The sequence below is a fragment of the Crocodylus porosus genome, unplaced genomic scaffold, assembly GCF_001723895.1.
Source record: "Crocodylus porosus isolate Cpor-Errol unplaced genomic scaffold, CroPor_comp1, whole genome shotgun sequence".
Taxonomy (NCBI): Eukaryota; Metazoa; Chordata; order Crocodylia; family Crocodylidae; genus Crocodylus; species Crocodylus porosus.
In genome coordinates, this window is record NW_017728943.1 from 5,991,925 (window position 1) to 6,009,554 (window position 17,630).

The following is a 17,630-nucleotide window of genomic DNA, read 5'->3' on the forward strand; positions in this document are numbered from 1 at the left end:
ACAAGCAAAACTCATGACATGGGTGACAGAAAGCAGGCCATTTCAAACAATGCTGCCTTTTATGCTGTTTTTCCATCCCTCCCCCAGAGCACTGGGATTGGAAGGGACCTCAGGGAAGGATCACAGTCACTGGCCAGCTACACAGTCAATATGAGAGCAGTCCTTCCCCCCTCTTCCCTTTCCCTCTCCGTACTTTCTTTTTCCTTGCAGGTAAGCCCAGCTTGAGTTTCGAAACTCAAAACGTTTTGAAATTTTCAAAATGTTTCAGCTGCCCTTTTTTAGTTTTGAGGCTGTTTTGAAGCCCTTTGTTTCATTTAGATTTTGCTGTTCTGAACATGAAACAAATCAAAACAGCATCAAAACGAAACAGCTAGTGAAATTTCCCACAGCCCTATTTGCTAGCTAATGCATTTTTAAAAAGCTTTTCCTCATCAAACAATTTAGTGGTGTTCTAAGATAGTTTAGGAACCCCTCTCAAAATTCCTTGTACAGGTCCCAGAAAGACTGAATGCTGGGATGGTTCCAAAAGTAAGCAATAATACTACCACATGAGGGTGCAGCTACATGTACCCCTGACTGCACAGTTGGTACTGTGCAATCATTTAATACTGCCTCTAGCAAGTACTAAATGACTGTGCATTACTCGGTGGTATTGCACAGTTCCAGCAGCTCATGGGTTGTTTTTGACACTACTGCACAGTAGCAGCAGGATCATGGGTATTCCCTGTTGATGCTACATTGCTCTAATGCCAGAGTTACATAACTATAGCTTGTTGCTATGGTGACGTGATGTGTAGACGCACCCAAAAACTATTTAAATGTAATGTTTGTGATGTTATTGTGTATTGTTTGTCTTGTGACAGCACATAAGAAATGTAGTAATTTCTACATTTCACAGTGGGGACCCCATTGTGCTAGGTGCTGTACAAATACAAAAAAGATAGTTCCTGCCTTAAGGAATGACAATGAAGATGAGGAATACTACTACAATAAATTGATTCCTTTTTTTGTAAGGAAAAACATATTTTTTTCCAAACTGCCTCTGCAAATGGTGAGGAGTGAAAGGGTATTTGACACTGATGAAGGGAAGTTTATTTCAAATTGTACTTGATTTGTATGTGGACTACTCAGAGAACTGTGCATGCAATGTGCACAAGTGTTATAGGGAAGCCCCCAGTGGTTCTTGCCATATGCAAATTCTCTAATGTAGGCAAGATCTCGAAGAAAATAACGAAGGCATCCTTGGCTGGTATAACTCAGCTTAGATCCATTGAGCTTAATGTAATGATGCACATATGCACTGACAGCAGATCTAACCCTGATAAAAAACATTGTTAGAATCACTTCAAAAGGAATCTTGGAGTCATTGTTGACTCCAGGATGGACATGAGCTGCCAATGTGAGGAAGCGGTCAGTAAGGCTAACTGCACCTTGTCGTGCATCTACAAATGGATCACAAGCAGGTCCAGGGAGGTGATCCTTCCCCCCTATGTGGCGCTGATCAGGCCACAGTTTAAGTACTGCGTCCAGTTCTGGGTGCCACACTTCAAGAGGGATGTGGCTAACCTTGAGAGTGTCCAGAGGAGGGCCACTCACATGCCTAGCGGGCAGCAGGCCAGGCCCTGCAAAGATAGACTAAAGGACCTGAATCTATTCAGCTTCCACAAGAGAAGACTGAGAGGGGATCTGGTGGCCATCTATAAACTTACCAGGGGGGATCAGCGGAAAATAAGTGAGGCTCTGGTCCCCTGGGCCCCACCTGGGATAACAAGTAAAAACAGCCACGAATTGATTGAGAATAGGTTCAGGCTTGAGATCAGGCGGCATTTCTTTACAGTTAGGGCTGCCAGGCTCTGGAATGGGCTCCCAAGGGTGGTGGTGTTCTGCCCTACCTTGGGGGTCTTCAAGACGAGGTTGGATAGATATCTGGCTGGGGTGCTATGATCCCAGCACTCATTCTTGCCCAGGGCAGGGGGTCAGGCTTGATGATCTGTTCAGGTCCCTTCCTATGCTAGAAACTATGAAATTATGAAAGGCAGCATCACACTTAAACACCCACCTCCCAACTACTCACTAGCTGTAGATGTAGCATCTGATGGTAAATTCTAGGAAACATGCCTGAAAGAAAGTTCTGGACCCCAGAACCATGAGATTTGGGGTGATTCTGATCCAGATCTTATTTGAAGTTTGCTCCACAGGCCTCTGACCCTCCATGTTCTGAGCTACCAACCCTGATTAGAACTCTTTAGAATCCACTGGGGGCTCTTAAGGCCAGGGAGTCTTCTACACATAGTCCCTAAACTGATTCCTTAGGGTTGCCTGGATCCATGCATAGTTTCCAATCTATACAGCACAAATTAGGCTGATTTCTACCGTGGAGCAGAAGGACAGACTGTAATCATTTTCTCTTGGTCCAAAGGGTAGTGATCACCAGGTCAATAAAAATAGTCAGGTATGAATGAGAAGAATCCAACAACAGGAACACTAGAAAAGACACTGCACTTCTTAAGCTTTTAGCATCACTACCTAACAGATTATTCTTTAAATAAGGGATCATTTCCAAATCTCCAACTCTGCTAAATTAGCAAGCATCTCTAAATTATAACTTTAACACGACACAAAACCTCATTAAAATGACTGTCTATGTTAACTAAGAAGTTTGATCCATTTGACTGGTCTATAGAAATTAAAGCTAGGAAGGACCAGTAGAACTTTTAGTCCAGAAGTAGGTAGCCTACAGCCTGCAGGATGGATCTGCTCTGTGAAGAGACCGAGGGTGCAGACAGAGGGTACCTGAGGTGCGGACACAACTCCCTCCACTTCCACTGCTGTCATTGTTCCCAACTGACCTCAGTACACAGGGAGCACCAGAATTGCTCCTCCACTGTCCTAGAGCTAGACTCCAGTGATGTGTGATGCCAGGTTTAACAGGGGACAGCAGTGGCTTTCAGGCTTCCTCTTTCTGCATTTGCCACTCCCCAGCTGTGATCTCAGTTGGCTGGGAACAGGCACTGGAAGGAACCCACTCCTTATCACCAGATGAGCTGCAGAGCCACTCCTGTCCAACACAAGCTGCAGGCTGCAGAGAGAAGCAATGCAAGGTACGAAGCTCAGCTAGGGACAGTGGCAGTACAAAAGTTCCTCCTTCCAGTGTCTGCTCCCAGGCAGTAGGGCATGCAGTGTGCGTGTTTGCGGGGGAAGGTGGAGAAGGGAGGAGGTGTAAGAAAGAGAAACTTGCACTTTGCTAGCTCTGTTCCTAGCTGAATGTGGCACCCCATTGCAGCTCATTCCCACAGATTACAGTTGGAGGAGGGCAGGAGCAGTTCTGGGGCTGTACCCATGTCCTGATCAAGTGACAGAAACATGGGTTCCCTCCTCAAGCACCTAAATCCTGCCTGGCTCCCCTTACCCCAACCCCCCCAAAATTCTCAAGGGTAGTGTGCTGCTTCCCCCTTTAGGAAGTCCATGTGTCCAGTCTGTGGCAGTTCAGGGAATCAGTAGCATGTTACAGCCACAGCAGCAGAGGTGGTCTCTCTCCCCAGGGTCCTATTGCCTGCCATGTACAGGCTATTCTTCCTTCTACAGGAAAGGAGGCATCCTGAGGATCCTAGCACCTGCCTTCCCTATCTATTCCCATTGCAGCATCTACTGAACACTGGGAAGAATGGGGGTGTGGCCCACGGCAGGGGCTGGGTCACAAGCAGCAGCTCACGGTGACAAAATGTTGCCAGCCTACTCTGAACCTGTTGCCCAATACAGGTCCTTACATTTCACCCAATTACATCTGTGTTGAAAAAACCACTTGAGTCTGGCTGAAGCAAGTCTTCCAAAAATAAATCCAGCCTCCATGTGAAAACATTGAGAGATGGAGAATTTATTGCTCCCTTTGATATTTTGATGCAGTGATTAATCAGCCCTATCATTAAAAAAATATTTCCTATTTCTAATTCAAATTGATCTGGCTGTGACTTCAAGCCCTCTGCACATGTTCTGCCTGTCTCTGTGCAATTAAAGATCCCTTTTGTACCGCCTACTTTCTCCTCATTAAGGTATTTGTATCAATGCTATATCAATTTCTAACAGTTCTTTCTGGTAAGCTAAAATAAGTGAGCCTGTTAAGAGGAATTGGCAGGACTGCTAATTAATGTTCTTCCTGCATTTCCAACAATTTTTGTTCTGGTGCTCAGCACTTTGGAAGCCAAGTAACTTGTGAGAAGAGTCAGTCATTAATGATCTTATCAAAGGATTTCTCATCAGAAAAATGATTTATTGCAACTGCACCATATTAAAAAAAAAAAGTCAGATTTCAAGAATCACCCTATTTGAAGCAGTTTTGTAAGAATGTATTGAAATGTCTGAAATGCCCCATTTGGACATTTTTTGAGAATGATTTTTCAGTTAAAACAGGAATTCCAAATCTTCGCTGATCTAGTAATAAATTTTAGGCATTACCATTCTTTATTGTCCCTGCAAGCCTGAACCATACCTTTGATGGCCTTATTTTTAACTTTCCAATTGCCTGTGGCTAAGCAATGTCAGAAGGTTCCTGCAGGTAACAGAATGCTTACCTACCAAGAAGAGGGAACCATTTGATTAGCAATATTTTAGTTAATTTATACTGAAAAGAGCTAAAAGAATAAGGGGAGTCAACATTAAAATGTTTTGAAATGATGAAAATAAAATATTTCAGACTGATCTGCTTTTTTCAGTGGTTCACTAAAATGTCTCTGATTTCAACTTCCTGTTGCCACTGAAGACAGCAAAGCTTCTTGAAAAGGACATTGAATGGAATTCTTTACCTGTTTCCTGCCAAATATTGGCCCTGTTGGGCCTGAAGAGCCAGGATCTCTACCCCAGCCAGACTATTTCCCAAGTGGGGCCAATGGCATATAAGATGACAAGTTTGGCTTCAGAGTTGTGCTGTAGGTCCACAGTGAAATCTGGGAATTAATCTCACTTCTCCAAAATCACAAGTTATTCACTTCAAGATACATCTCTGTTGTAGTTCAGGGGCAGGAAAAATATGGCCCACCGGCCAGATCCAGCCTGCCAGACACTTTCATCTGGCCTGTGGGCACCCACCCACCAACCAGTTGCATCCTGCCCAGCCCTTCCACCCATGGGGGTGGGAGTGAGGCGCCCAGGTATATACCCCCACAAAAAAACCCTATTGTGCCTTGCTTCCACCCTTGTGGGAAGAAGGCCCTGACCCAACCAGCAGCAGCTTCCAGGCTTGCTGCAGCAGCCTCCAGGGGGAATTACTTGGATTCCCTAGCATCCCGCTCCAGTGGTGGAGGCAGGGGTGGAGGGGAGCTGTAGCTAGGTGGGCACGGGGAGCATGGGGCTGGTGGCAGTGCAGAGTCTGTGCTCAGGGGGGCTGTGGGAGCACAGAGCTTGGCTGGGCAGGTTGTGGGTGTAAGGCAGAGTACAGGGATGTGGAGACTGCCCCCACCCCACCTCACATGGAGTGCAGCCCCCACTGCTGGCAGCAGCAGCACATCGGGATGCTAGGGGTGCTTGTTGTCTGTGCAGGTACTGACGCCTGGAAGTGCATGGCTCCAGCCAGCACTGCGCAAGGGGGTGAGAAATGAAGTCTGCCTGCCTGGCCTCTATCCAGCCCTGTGCTGGAACTGTCTGCCTTCCTTGCCCACTTCCATGCAGGTCCCAGGACTCAGCTGGGAGTGGAGAGGAGCCCTGGCTCCTGCTTCCCTGCGGAGTCCCAGGCTTGTACGGCAGGGGGCAAGGAAGGCAGCTGGCTCTGGCGTGGGGCTTCCTCTGGTATCATGTGAGTGTGGGAGATGTAGGTGTGCTGTGTGAACCTCCTGCAATAGAGGTGGGGAGTGCAGGCTGTGCTTCTTGCCCCCACTTGCAGTGCTGGCCAGAGGTGTGCACTTCTGGGAACCTGTGCAGGGATAGCAGGGGCTGTGTACCATGTGGGGGAGTGTGCGGGGGCTTCCCATACTCCGACACCCTCCCACACACCCCATAAACTTCACACAACCACATTCTGCCCCCACAACCCCCCCACATATACACATATCCCACAACATACCCTATGACCCTCACACAAACTCTCACAACCCCGCCATACACCCCCCATACCCTCCCACACCCCATCATACACATGGACACCCCCCCACACATCAGCATATACATACACTTATATCCCCACCCTCAACACCTCCCACAAACAATATACGAAGGTCAGACTTCACTATTTTTGAGTTATTATGTAATCCCTCTATATACCGTATGCAAACACAAATCACAACAATTTTTTTTTGCAATAAAATTAAAATATGTTATAGCAGGTATTTTTAGTCCATGATTTAGTTTTTTTCTGGTTCCAAGATGGCATGCCTCCCCTCCCCAAAGAAGTATTTTGGTGGGCAAGGAGAGGGACTTCCAGTGGCAAAGGACAGGGGTCAGGGGTGGGACCTCCAGTCCCAATATGGCAAACACCAGGTAGAGCAACTGCCAAGGGGCGGAGCTACCCACGCAGCCCCTGATAGCTCACTAAAACTTGTTAAGTAGCCCTCCAGCCAAAATAATTGCCCACCCCTGGTACAGTGTGTATATATAGTGCATATCAACTACAGGTAAGCCCTGCTTAACACTGTTTCACTTAGTGCTATTTTGCTAAAACACTCATTTGAAATTGCTGAGTGCTAAGTGAAATCAGGGAGCAAGTTTCATTATAATGCTTGCAGTCGCCATCTTGGGTGAGTAAAAGCAATTGCAGTCGCCATCTTGGGTCGACAAATACTTTCGGTTTTGCTTAATTCTTGTTTCATTTAGTGCTTGTTTTTTCAGGGACCAATTAAGAGCACTAAGTAGGGGTTGCTTGTAACTCCGGTTGGTATATAAGGTGCAAATCAACCCTGCCTTCTCATGAAAGAGGTCAGGCTTGATAATTGCAATGGAATTTTAAACAAATGGAGTATATGCTGGTTCCAGTGTAATCAATGGTGAAGTCCCCAGTTACTCAAAAGAGCCAGGATTTTACCCAGTAACCTTGTGCATGTGGCTAAAAGTGCTACCCCCCCCCTGCTTTTTCTGGCATAAAAATCTTTCCTTTCTGTGTTGTTATCCAATGCCTGATTGTCCAGCAGTGCAAGTGTAGATGCTGAGCACGTTAGCTAGGGCATAAGGGTGCTTCAGTGCCAGGGCTGCCTGCCAGCTCCAGTTTATTGCTGCCCCATATAGCACATGTAGATGTGCCCACTAGTGATTTTTTTCAGACCAGTAGGAGAAGGACCCAAGGCAAAAGAGAAAGTTACGGAAATCTTAAGAATTCTTAGTTTTTGTTGAATAACTGAATATATTTAACCCAAGTCATAAGCATGGAAACAAACATTTCATTATTTTGCTGGAGAGTGTTTATTATAATAACTAGAGCTTGTCATCTGAAGAAAAAAGCTACTTCCTTCATGGTATGGCTCCAGGAACAGACACTTCCAAATATGCAATCAAGAGAGAGTTGTTTCTTTGTTACCTTGGGTCCCTGGTTAGTCATACTTATCAGTGAACAAAGCTTTCCTGACTTATATGAGGTAAGACCTTATGCTTATTTATATAAATTTGTTTATGTCATGGGACTATAACATGGTCCTTGAAAATGAAACTGCATGAGTGCATCTACATGTCCTACTAAGGCGAAGCAATAAACGCTGGACTCTATTGCTCTCAGGTGCCATATTTACACATTCTGGCTGGACAGTTACATGGACAGATAGCAACAAGGCAGATACTTCAGTGTCCTAAATATGCCTCTGGGTGCATCTACACAAGACACTGACTGAGCAGTAGGCAAATAATACCTCACAGTAGCATGTCACAACACCAACATTGCTAATACACTACTGCATGGTATTATTAGTCTACCATGCAGTAGCTTCACTTAAAAGGTGTTCACTGTGCATTTATTTAGTACTTGATTTTACAAGTACTAAATAAATGTGCAGTAACCACTGAGCAGTAGCATCTCATGTAGACACACCCTATTATTACTTTTTGTCATTGCTGTGGGCACTTCTCATTGGGTAAAATGTGTTCTGGTGCAGAAGGCTACTCCCTTCCCCGATGTGTCTCATTGTCTTCATCTGTCCAGTGGACATAATAATAGACCCTTTGTATTACAGCTTCTCAGCATCATTTAAAATTTGTAGATAATTTTGAAGCTACAATGATCTTTGTAAATGAAAACAAATTATTATCATTATTATAGATGTTCTTTTATATAGCTGTGACATTCTGGACAAAAATAATACCACATTTCCTCTTGTATTATAGGCACTTCCCAAATCAGCTCTCCAAAATTTGGGTGCACGTCTAAGCAAGGAAGCTAATTTTCTGCATGGAATAGAAGCATGGAGATACTGTAAAAAGTCTGCTTCTTTTTGTTCTCTTACTTTAGCTGGCCATATTGAGAGAGGGACAGCTTTAAGTCTTTAGCACCAACAATTTTAACCCTTCCACAGCTTTTGCAGAATTGGTAACAGCTTGTGGCCGAGTAGCCAAGAACTGCTGTCTATTAGACGGAGGCTAACACCTATTGAAACAGCACAGCAAATTGTTTCATTTTGCAGTCTCTCCCATCTGTTAGCAGCTTGAAGTGATCATTATGTACTAGCCAACTTGCAGCAGGACTTGGCTTCATACTTAGCCATCAACATATGACTTTCATGATTCAGCTTATTAAATTAGCTTAGTGTTTTTCCCTCTCATGTAGACGAATACTTGAAATGGCTGTTTTTGGAGAGTGTGTGCATGTTTACATAACATAAAGCTGTATCTTAAAGTGGTATTTATGTTTCCATCTTAATTAAACTTGCTGGTTGTGGAAACTGACTTGAATGACATTTCCTGGGTGAGTCAGTTGCTGGATTTCTACTATTTAATTTACACTTTCTTAACACTGATGTAAGGTGTTTTCTTGATAGATCTGCTCTCCTGGGAAACCTTATTTTCATGCCTTATGTTTTTCTTGCCAGGGCAGGGCAAAGAGGGACACATTACACAGGGCTCCGCCAATTCTTGGAAACAGTTGTACTGGCCATTGCGAAGTGGAAAGGGCTAAAAGGCATCAAATTGCCCAGGTTGTCAAGAAACAGCAAAGGCTTTACAGCACAATCCTGTTGCAACAGGATACTGGGGGGCACTTGGAAAGTGAAACATTCTCTGATGTATGTGACCTGTCCTTGAAATCACAACAATTGCCATCTTTAGTTAGAGCCAGATTCTTCTGTATTTTACCATACTAGGGTAAAGAAGTCTGTCTTTAATTCCTTTTTGATATTTTCATTATTTCTCTGGGATCACAAGCTGTGTGTGCATGTGTGTGTGTATATGTATATGTATATGTGTGTGTATTATATAATACCTATCTATCACATTTATATATGTGTGTGTGTGTATATATACCATTTCTATCTATCTATCTATCATTGATATATATAACATTTATATATACATATGCATATGTGCGCATATATGCATAAGTAATATTAAGTGTATGGGTATTCTAATACTGTTCTGGTCCAGGCATTTAACTATCATTTTCCACACTTGTACTTACAGGATTAGCTATCCTTCAGGAGCTGAGCAGTAGTCTTTTAGATCAGGGGAACCAGGGTCTGAAAAAAAATAGAAGAAAAGATATCAATATGAACGTCCCTCACCTCAGCACAAATAATGTCCATGCTCATACTAGGATTCTATTGCAGGCTTCACTGAGAATTTGTGTTCCCTTCTGAGGTAGTGTGCAATTATTTTTAAAGAAGCACCCAAATAGCTGTAGAGTAATCCAAATCTCATCAAAGCACCCAAAGGTTTTCCTTTAGAAAAGTAGACAAGGATTTATGGTCATTGAATGCTTGTTACAGTAAGTGAGAAGCACTAAGGCACTAATAACCATAAGATTTACAGTCTCTAATCCATCAGCAAAGAAGTTACATCTGGAATGGATTTTATGGCTGAAACTCCATCGTGACAGTGCAGGCACCTGAAGGTTACATCTCTATTTTCCTTAATAAAAGGAAAGATTTAAGGTTTCATTTTATAATAAAAGATTCCTCCATCATCTGTTGATGTAGAAAAGATATTTCTCACTAACTAATTTTCCAAGGAGGATACACAGCTGAGAACAGCAAAGCTAATAGACCATACTGAAATTTAAAGGTATTATAGTTTGATTACTTACAAAAAGGCCTTTCCTGCAACCTACATCCTCTCTCAGGGAAGTGTGTTAAGAGGTGTCTAACTGAGAACTCTCAGCTACCATCAAGCCTCTTCCCTAGGATGAACAGCCATCCCTAATTGGATGGGACAGTTCTGCAGTGGGAACCTCAAGTCCCAGTCCTGGGCTCCATGACTCCAGGACAGCATTTGTCCCAGACTTGCAGTGTCTACAGGGATCAGGAAATGGCGGGTTTCCCCTTGCAGGCTGGCAGCATTCCAGCCTGCAAGGAGCTGCCGAGAGAAGGATACAGGGCTGCTACTTCCACGTACATGCCTGCACATATGCATACAGCTGGGAAATACATTTGGGAAGTGTGGTGAGCAGCTCCCTGCAGGTAAGTCTATGGGAGGAAGGGGAGTATGGGGGTGGGGAGGCAGGAGGTGGGGCAGATCAAGGCCTGCACTGTGAGGGTGGGAGTGGGACAAGGGCTGCCCAGCCATGGCAGTGCATGGGGCTGGGGCAGGGAGCAGGACAGAGCTGCAGATGGCTTGTCCAGGGGGCAGGGGGCACTTGCCACCCAAGATTTGTGCATGGGGCTAGGGCAGCTGAGGACTGCCCACTGCAGGCTCAGGGCTCCTCACCCTGTTGCCCCGCCCCAGGGGGCCATGCACTGGCTGTGCCACCATAGCAAGGTGCCCCCTGCCCACCCAGCAGTAGCAGGGGCAGTGGCAGCTTGGAGTTGTGCCCCTTGTTGCTGTCAAGTGGGCAGGGGATGGGATCCTGAGGGAAAGGCAGCAGGTTGGGAAACCCTGAGCCTGCAGTGGGCAGCCTGCACCTGACCACCACTCCACCCAGCTCTCATGCAGTCATGGCAGTGGTGGTCAGTGGCAGCAAGGGAGAAGGTCCTGCCTTCCCCTTTGGAAAAGGTGGTCACTCTACTCCTCCCCCCTCATTCCTGAAAGCCCTTCACTGGAGCCTTGCAACATTTTCAACCCCATTTCTTTTTCAGTGGAAAATAGATTCAGCAACCACCCACTACCCCATCATTTTGCAAATTTGTTTCTTTTTTGCTGATCTGCTCATACTGAAAAAGAAGAAAAAGATTCTGAAAGGCTGGAAATTTCTTTTGTACACTTTAGGAATGAAACTTTTATTTTATTGTTTTATTTAAAATGACTTTTCAAAATGTGCTTCTGTTTTATTTTTAAATGAAATTTTAAAAAGCTTAACACTGGAGCAAAATATGTTTGGGGGAGGTCAAAACATTTTTGTTTAACCTGAACTGATTTTTTTTCCTTAATTTGGTTTTTGTTTGGTTAAGCACAAAACAATGATCTGTTCCCCATTTTTCAACCAAACTGTTAGTGAACTGAAAAATCAGTTATTTTGACTAGCTCTGCTCCACATTACTGCTGATGCTTTTAATATAGCCACAGCTGCAAATGCACATGTTGCAATTGCCAGCTGAACCACAGTAGGGATATAAACTGGGAATGATCCGTAATTGAGATTTGCTCTGTGAGTTAATTGGACACTTCTGTTAGCTTAATGAGTTTATGAACTCTTTGTAATAGTTATTATAGTAGGGGTGACCAACCTGCAACATAAATGCCACAAACAGCATGAGCAGCTGCTGTGTGGGGCACTCAGGCCTTTGGCATTCTGTAAAGGGGAGCACCACAATAGAGGCAGGGGGCTTCAGCTTCAGGAAACAGATGGGGGGTGCTGCTGCTGAAGGAGGTGTCAGGTGTCACTGCCAAGAGATAGCTGAACCCTGCCCTGGCCCTGGAGCTATTGCTGAATTCAGGGCTTTGGTTTCTCGTTTGCCATATACAACCACAGTGGTTACAGGGCCAGGAAAATGTTAACCTGAGTCTTGGTGGTTGACACCTCTCTTGCAGAAGTGTCTTGCCTCTTCCCTGCTCTGTGTGGCTGGAGGCTCAAGACCACTTGCCTCCATTCTAGCACTCCAGGGTACAAAATCTATTGGGAATCAGAGTGGCTCTTAGGGAGGATTAAGGCCAAAAGGGTTATCAATATCTACTACTAGAAATAACTATCAGAATTTGGCTGCCTGGGTTATAGATTCATAGATTGTAAGGCCAGAAGGGACCTTGGAAGATCATTGGCTTCAGCCCTCTGCACCAAGCAGAAAAGATAACTGAGCATCAGGTGACCCCAGCAAGGTGACTGTCTAGTCTCCACTCAAAGATTTCCAGAGTAAGTGGTTGCATCACCTCTGGAGGGAATTTATTCCAGTCTGGACACCCTGACTGTGAAGAAGTTTTTCCTAATGTTGAGTATGAATCAGTCTTCCAGGAGTCTGTGGTCATTACTCCTGGTTTTCCCCACAGGTTCCCTGATGAACAGTTGCTCACTGAGCCCTTGATGTACTCCCCTAGTGTAGCAGTAAGGAGCTACCAGGTCCCCTCTCAGCCTTCTTTTTCTCAGGCTGAGGAGTCCCTGATCCCTCAGCCTTTCCTCATATGGCTTGCCATGTAAGACTCTGATCATATGAGTAGCTCTTCTTTGGACTCTTTCAAGCTTGTCCATGTCCTTGTTAAAGTGTGGTTCCCAGAACTGAACGCAGTACTCCAGCTGCAGTCTTACTAGTACTGAGCAGAGCAGAAGAATAACCTCCTTGGTTTTGCTGGAGAGGCATCAATTGATGCATGCCAGAGTATTATTTGCCATACTGGCTACTGCATTACACAGCTGGCTCATATTCATACTGTGGTTTATTATTACCTCCAGTCCCTTTCATTCATGGTGCTAGTCAGTTTGGTGTCACCAGGCCTATAGGTCTGTTGGGGGTTGCTTATCCTGAGGTGGAGCACTTTATATTTTTCAATGCTGAACTTCATCAGATTCCTATCTGCCCAACTTGCTAGCCTGTCTAGGTCCACCTGTATCTGTAGCTTATCTTCAAGCGTGACCACGCTTCCCTATAACTTGGTGTCATCTGTAAACTTGGCCAGTGGACTCTTCACCCCCACATCCAAATTGTTAATAAAGATGTTGAAAAGTACTGGACCAAACACTGACCTGTGTGGGACATCACTGCTCACTTCTCACCAGGATAGCACAGATCTGTTCACTACGACTCTCTGGGGCCTATTCTGCAGCCAGTTTCTGATGTGTCTCAGAGTTAAGCCCACAACCCTCCAATTCTCTCACAAGGACATCGTGGGATACTAGATCAAAGGCCTTTTGGAAGTCTAGTTATACAATGTCAACCTATGGAGATGAGGTTGGTAAGGCAAGACCTGCCTGCGATGAAGCCATGCTGGCTGTCATTCAGAATCTTTCCTTCTGCAAGCTTATCGCAGATAGACTCTTTGATTAACTTTTCTAGGATTTTCCCTAGGATGGAAGTTAGGCTGATTGGCCTGTAGTTACCCACGTCCTCCCTCCTGCCCTTCTTGTGGATGGGCACAACATTGGCCCTCTTCCAGTCCTCAGGGACTTCTCCAGAGTACCATGAGTTGTAGAAGAGTTTTGCCAGGAGTTCCACAATGACTTCAGCCAGCTCCTTCATCACTCTCAGATGAAGATCATCTAGTTCCACTGACTTGTATATGTCTATTTTTTTAAATTAGCCATGCACTAATTTTACGGCAATAGTAGGAAGGTGATTATTCCTACTACGCTCATCCTGTGCTCATTATTAAAGGAGTTGAGTTTGGACCTCCCCTTGCACCTTTGCCTGAAGAAACTGGGTCTGGACCAAAGTATTGTATAACTAAGACGCAACTGAGCTGACACAAATGGTTGTTAAACTAAAGTGCTTTTATGATGCAGGTCCTTTGTGAGTGCATGTACCCTCTTGCTCCCCCTCTCATATGAATTTCTCAACCCTTTTATGGAAGCAGACAACTTACTGAGACACTCCTTTCTCAAGGACACCTTGTGCTTTGCATTTTTCAAGTCACTCAGGCTTTGTTATACCAGGGATGTCACTGCATGATGCAAACCTTGAACATAGATGTGCTGTACCAGCTCAGAAACTGCTTTGTGCTGAGATCAAACTAGGAAGAGTTATTGCCCTGGTTTTATACTAGGGTAAGATGAACTCCATGAAAGCTCTTCCTATCCCAGGTTATGTGTACAACAGGCCAATCCTTTGCTGCTTTGAACACTGATGTTTGTGTTGCAGCTTAGTTCCACTGGAGCTCTAACAATTTAAACTAAACAAGGCCAACAGCAGACCTAGGATTTCAAAAAAGCAGGTATGATCAGGTTCCTGATTTTTGGGACCGTCTTGGGAAGAAGGGCCAGATAGTTTAGCTCTGAGAGGAATGGACCCTCAGGTGTTCTGGCAAGTGCTGCTGGCTGCATGCCTGCTCAGGAAGAAGGGCCAGGAAACTCAGCTCCAGCAGTGTAAGGCTCTTAGCTCCCACAGGCAGCAATAGAGGAGAATTTGAACAGGGGTGCCACCACCCCACAGGGATCTGCCCCCTTTAGTTTTTCTAGGTGTAGCTCTGGGACAAAAGCCCTAGCAGAGCTACTTAAATATTGTCAAGTTTTCTTTATATATGTAACCCTTCTGTGGAACACTTGTTAGCAGCAACAAGGGCAGGTTCAAGGTTGGGGTACTAAATATATTTTATCCTGGCTTGAGCCCCCACCAAGTCTACCTGTGAAACACTAGATAAATCACTAGGGTGTCCAGTAAAACCAACCACCTTTCCCTTGCAAGCAGTCTGAACACAACCCCCTGATTTATTACAGACAAAAAGCAGCCCACAACATACGGTTTAGCAAAATAAAAACAGTCCTGGTTCAAAGTATACCCTGTATCACCCATACCTCTTTTGGGCAGCCTTCAACCCCAGGCTTGGCAGTCCACGAGGGGGGGAGTCTTGACCCAAAAGAGATTAATCCCTGGGGATTTGGGTGTGTATCTCCCCTGCTGTCACCATCCATTGGGGGTGCCAGTTTCCCCTGTGGTGCGAAGGGCCCTATGGTAAGTTGATGTAGCTATGCTGAGCTTCTGGGGAGCACTGATATCTGCTCCTGCCCTGGATTCCCCATTGATGAGACTCCACTGAGCTGCTGTGACATGCTGATCTCAGCTCCTGCCTGAGTGGCTTTGGGGGTGAACTACCAGTTTCTGCCCTGGACTCCCAATCCAAACCCCACAGGGCTACTGGACTTGAAAAACCCTGGCTCTGTATCACCTGGCCCCAGGCTCCAGCCAGGGTTCCAGCATTCCCCCTCCCCTGTCCAGGGTGAGGACAAAGAAAGAGCTCCCCAGCCCAGGTGGCCTGAACCTTAAATAACTTTTAACCTCATCACAGGGCCCCAGTCAAAAAGCAGCCTAATTGGAGCATTACTAATGGTGACCAGTCAATTCAAAGGGGGTTGGCTGTCCAGGGACTGGCCTAGTCACTCAACTGGTTTTACAGGTTCTGTCCAGGAAACTTAAGGTAATGGCCTGGGGGATGGGAGGTGGTCACAGATTCATAGATTGTAAGGGGCTGGAAGGGCCCTTGCAGATCATCAGGTCCAACTCCCCCCACCCCCCCCAAGCAGGAAGACAACTGGGTTAGGAGACCCCAGTAAGGTGACAGTCCAGTCTCCTTTTGAAGACCTCCAGGGTAGGTGACTCCACCACTTCTGGAGGGAGTTTATTACACAGTGTGGACACCCTGACTGTGCAGGAGTTTTTCCTGCTATTAAACTTGAAGGGGCCTCCAGGAGTTTATATCCATTCATCCTGGTCCTGGTCCTCTCCAGTCCCAGAAGAGGCACAATATACAATAATCACACAGAAAACATGATCATGTTTTACAGCCAAACAGCAGGATACACCACGACATGAAACATACTTTATAGCACAAAATGACTTGTACATTTTGGGTGTGCCACACACACACACACACACAGTTGGAGATTCCCTCTGGAGGCAGGCAGTTCCTTGATCATGAGTTTTGAGAGAGAGAGCGAGCGCGTTTCAGATCGTTCAGCTCTTCTCTGTCTCTGAGTCTCCCTCATGGCTGCTGCTCTCACCTCCTGGGCAGTCCTGAACTTATATAGCCCTTGTGACCTTATTCACCTGTTCCAATGGAGGCCAGCACTTGCTGGCTGTCAGCCAACCAATTTGAAATACATCACTAGTTGCTGGGCAGACTCTAGCCCACCAGGTAGATGCCCCTCACCCAGGTAGGTGATACCAGTCATGTAGGCAGAGGGAGCAGGTTTCCCCCCTCCCTCAGGAATGTAGCCAGCTCAGGTTACCTAACGAGATAGGGTAAGGGCGTGTCTCCTCTGCTGGGCCCATCCTAATCAAATTGTCACAGAGCAGAGTTTTTTGGGGAGAAAGAAAGGTGGCCTTCTGCCACAGATAGCCCAGAAGGGGAAGTGCTCAACATTCTCTAAGGTTGGCCCTCTAATTGTAATATTGGTATATGGAAGAGAAGTTATTTGGTTTGGGGGAGGTTGTTAAAGTCAAGTAAAATTTGTAATGCTGCCTTTGGACAGCTCCAAAATCAGGACTATGACAACAGGACTCAAACAAAACTTCTCATTAGTCTCTACCATATTGTATGGATGTGAAGCTTGAACAACTTATTGGAAAACCTGAAACGTTTATATAGCATCAGCTCCATTGGATAACCGGCAACCAGCTCCCAAAACAGGTCCTATACTCCCAACTCACCAATAATTACCTCTTGAAGTGAGGAAAAAAAAATGGGATTCAAGGACACCTTAAAGGCCAATCTGAAGAAATGGGATATTAACATCAATACCCGATAGACTCAAGCACTGAATTGTCCCCAGTGGTGCCATTATGTACTACAAGGTATTGATCATTTCAAGAAAACTTGCTTTACTAAAGGAGGCAGATAGAAGAGACAAGCAAAAGGGAAAAATGTCATCATCAGGTATACTCCTTCCTCCTAGAACTGTTTGCCATGTCTATAAATATGCAGATCTTGGTTCACCTCCTCAGCCTTCTGTGATTGGTACTAAATGACTGAGTAGTACCAAATGCACAGTCCCAGGCACATGTAGATGCACCCAATAAATCATATGATTAAGGAAGAACCAATATCTGGTACTGTGTAGTCTTGGCAGGACATGGTTATTTTTAGACACTACATCACCCTAGAAATGAGCTGTGAGGCTAGGGCACTATTGTCGCTGTGAGCGAGTGGGTCCTAGGAGCACCCGTGAACTCCCTAGTGCCCCCTACTGCCACATTAGGGTGGACTCAGCATCCTCAGAATCTTGCCCGCCATGACTTTGCTGTTAATATATGTTTATGGGAGGCTGCCTTTATCCGCCTGGCGACTGGTAAGTGTGTCCTGCCCCTACTCCATATGGAGTGCCTCTATATGTCCCCGCCTTAGGGCTATGAGTGCCGTCTCTATCACCCCAGGCTCCTTACCTGCGTGAGGGCCCGTGTCACGCCCCTCGCGCCCGCTGCCCCGCTCTGGGGCCCGTG